This window comes from Phoenix dactylifera, unplaced genomic scaffold (genome assembly GCF_009389715.1).
Source record: "Phoenix dactylifera cultivar Barhee BC4 unplaced genomic scaffold, palm_55x_up_171113_PBpolish2nd_filt_p 000685F, whole genome shotgun sequence".
NCBI lineage: Eukaryota > Viridiplantae > Streptophyta > Magnoliopsida > Arecales > Arecaceae > Phoenix > Phoenix dactylifera.
The window spans coordinates 181,691-186,015 of NW_024068070.1; positions in this window are offsets into that span (position 1 = coordinate 181,691).

Sequence of the window (4,325 nt, forward strand, 5' to 3'; positions counted from 1 at the left end):
TATTGGCTTCTAGTTCTTGAAGGGTAGTCAATACTTTCTGCACAAAAACAGTATCTCTTTCGGGTGGTGGAGGAGAGACATGTTGAAATTGTGAATAGTAAGTAGGAGGACGGTTTGGATAAATATTTTGGAAAGGCTGAAAATTTTGGGAATGAGGTTGGAAAATACTAAGAGTTTGCTGCTTCTAAGAAAAGTTCGGATAGTTGCATCATCTCGGGTTATAAATGTTAGAGTATGGATCATTACCCGGTTGGGACTGTGCTTGGGCAGCATTAACTTGTTCTTGCACAAATTCAGAAAATTGAGCTGCCGAAGGGCACTCATAAATAGGGTGAGATGGGTGTTAGAAAATCCCGATCATGCCGCTGAAATTCAAAAAATTCAGATGCAGCGGAAGAGGCATGTGCGGGATCAACCGTTCATCGCATGAACGTTGTTTAAAAATCGTTCGTAGATAGATAAGGATTAAAAACTTTTAAATAACATTAGAAGATCAAATCTTCACCATTGTGCGGGTAGATGATCACCGCAAACTGATGATCGTGGTTTAGAATGAAGGTTCGCTTGAAGCCGTTCAAGTGCCCGGCCTCTACGGGTATCCACACGAAGCAGAAAATCGATCCAAGCTTTCTATCTCCCCGGGGTGCTAGCTCCCTTGCAGAGATAACTTTGATGAATGATATCCTCCCTTTCAAACAATCCTTGATTGTGCTTGGGAGGAGAAAGAAGAAGGATGAAGAAAAGAAGAGGAACGAAGCCCTGCAGCCTTCTTTTTCTTCCTTGCGTTGGAACCAAACGGTGGAGGAAGAAGGAGGCCACCAAGATCCTTTTCTTCCCTTTGTTGTTGGTGGCTGAAAAGAGAGGAGAGGAGGGTGGCCACGTGATGGAGAGGAGGAGGGCTTCTCATATGAATTAGGTCAGCCCCCAAGCCTCCTCTTAAATAGCATCTAGGGCTCCTATTTGGTTTAGTCCAAATCATGAATCAATTGGGTTCAATCTATGCTAGTCCTAATCCAATTAGAACTTGAATGAACCATGACTCAATTGAACTCTTCAATCCTAATCTAATTAGGAGCCATCTTGATTCATTGGATTAATAATTAATTGGGACTTAAGAAATCCTAATCCAATTAGGACTTGTTTAATTCTAGTCCTAATCCAATTAGGACTCTAATTTGAATTCGAAGTCCTAATCCGATTAGGACTCTAGGAATCCTACTCCAAGTAGGAATCCAAATTTAATTCAAAACTCCTAATCTAATTAGGATTATAGGAATCCTACTCCAAGTAGGAATCCTAGTCCTACTCCTAATAGGATTTTCAGTCCAAGTAGAAATCCCAGTCCAAGTAGGATTCCTGTCCTAATCCAATTAGGACTCTATGAATCCTACTCCAAGTAGGACTCCTAGTCCTACTCCAAATAGAATTCCCAGTCCAAGTAGGAATCCCAGTCCAAGTAGGATTTCTAGTCCTAATCCAATTAGGACTCTATGAATCCTACTCCAAGTAGGACTCTTGTTTTAAGTCCAATTAATCAATTCTCTTTGTTCCTTCTTCAACTTATTATCAATCAAATTGATTACTTGTGATTCCTAATCACGATTCAACCATCGGATCGGTCATTACTTCTAGTGTGTGTGACCCCATAGGTTCTACTCTGACTGGTAGTGAGATATATTGTGATCTCTATCACAATATCATTGAAAACTCCTTTCAATGGGTCGGAACGATTCCAACTCTACTCATTAGGGCTTATCGATCATCGAGATAATCCCTATGAGTCCCACCATCCACCAGTGACACCTAGCAGCATGTAGTGGCTACCCAGCAGAATAGAATGATGAACCTCTAGGTGCAGTTATCATGTGATACAGTCCTTCTATCGTGGATCCCTACAGGACGGAGGTCATGGATAACTCGTCAAACCCCTTCGTCTGTCATATGTCAAGATTTATTTGACTCGAGTTTGATAGTGGAAAACTCTTTCTCCACTTTATATTACTGCCCTGGCCAAGGTCTTAGAACTCAGTCTAACAAATCACATAGGATCACTCCTCTTCTATCAAGGTCGATAGATTCCATGTAAGTGCATACCCTACTCCTACAGTGAACTTACTGCAGCCAATCTACACTACAAGGACCCATATGACTAGAGACCATGTATACGTGTAGTCAAACTACAATAACCTCACTGTGAGTAGCCGAAGCACCGCAGGTCAAAGGACCAGTCATACTACTGCAACATCAAGCAAGTCACTGACGAGTGGATAGACGTCCAAGTAACTTCTTGTCTTGGTCATGCTCAGTACCCTTGTTCTCTAACAAGCACCTGTACTATCACTTCAGTGTCCCTACACTGTGGACTCAAGTCTCGTCCATCCAGAAGGAAAGTGATCTGTGCACTGATCGGATCGATCACCGTCCTCATGATGATCCATTGATCAGGAGCATTTAGAAATTAATCACCAATGATACATGGCTCAAATTCTCAACTCTTGAGAATATGCATCATCATCTTATTAATTTCTTGGACGATTCATAGACACATAATTAATATGAATGAAAAGATGCCTTTTATTTATTCAATAATAAATAGTCAAGTACAAAATTATGTCCCTAGAATTAACAATGTGTCAGCCAGATTGGCTTCTAGGGCATACATCTAACAATCTCCCACTTGCACTAAAGCCAATCAGTCATATATCTAAGCTCCATCTTCTCAAGGTGGGCTTTAGTCTTTTGCTGACTTAGCTGCTTAGTGAACGGGTCTGCCATATTATCCGCGGAGTCTACTCTCTGCACCTCTACATATTTCTTCTCAATATAGTCGCGTATGAGGTGGAAGCGCCGCTCTATGTGCTTGGACTTCTGATGAGACCTTGGCTCCATAGCTAGTGCTATGGTGCCAATATTATCGCAGTAAAGTGTTATGACATCTAATGACATTACACCTAACTCTGCAAGGAACTTTTAACTAGAAGGTTTCCACTGCACCCTTAGATACGGCTTAACATTCAGCTTCTAAGGTAGAATCTATAATGATTGGTTGTTTGGAACTCTTCCAACTTACTGAACCACCATTGCACATATCTTGATGTAGACTTTCTATCATCAATATGTGTGCATCCTTCTACCTTCAACTCTGATCTTCTCCCAAAGACCAAGAACATGTCCTTAGTTCTTCTCAAGTACTTAGGACTGTTCTTCACAGCTATCCAGTGCTTTTTGCCTGGATCTGATTGACATATGCTCGTGACATTCACAGCATGTACTATATCAAGTCATGTACATAGCATGGCATACATGAGGCTCCCTATTGCTGATGCATAGGGGATCTTGCTCATGCGTTGAATCTCTTCAGATGTGTTGGGGCACATCTTCTTGGAGATATTAATTTCATGCTTTAGGGGTAAGAGACCCCTTTTAGAGTTTTCCATGCTGAACCTTTTCAGCACTTCCTCTATGTACATCTTCTGTGATAGGCCAAGCATCCTTTTAGATCTATCTCTATAGACTTTTATTCCCAAAATATAGGATGCTTCCCCAAGGTCTTTCATGGAGAACCTTTTTGACAACCTGACCTTGACCGAGGTTAGCATGGGAATATCATTCCCTATCAGGAGGATGTCGTCCACGTACAGTATGAGAAATACAACAACACTCCCACTAACCCTTTTGTAAACGCATGGTTCCTCTTCGTTTTTGATGAAATCAAATGTTTTGATTGCGTCATCGAAACGAGTGTTCCAACTCCGAGATGCTTGCTTTAGTCCATAGATGGACTTTTGCAGCTTGCAGACCTTGTGATCTCCATCACTGAAAGTGAAACCCAAAGGCTGTTCCATATAGATGTCTTCATCAAGATATCCATTCAGGAAAGCTCTTTTCACATCCATCTGCCAGATTTCATAATCATGAAATGCTGCAATGGCAAGCAATGTTCGGATTGATTTCAGCATGGCTACAGGTGAAAAGGACTTCTGATAGTCAATGCCCTCGCGCTGACTATACCCTTTCGCCACAAGCTTTGCCTTATAGGTCTCTACCTCTCCATCCGAACCTATCTTCCTTTTGTAGATCCATTTGCATCCAATAGGTACAATACCTTATGGTGGATCTACTAAGGTCTAGACTTGGTTGGAATGCATGGAGTCTAACTCTGACTTCATAGCTTCCAACCATTTCTCGAAATCGATATCAGATATCGCCTCGTCGTAGGTTTTGGGATTCTGCGTGTGATCTCTATCTCCCACTAGGAACATTTCCTCGGTATCCTCTTCTAGTATACCTAAGTATCTATCGGGAGGATGGGAGACCCTACTTGA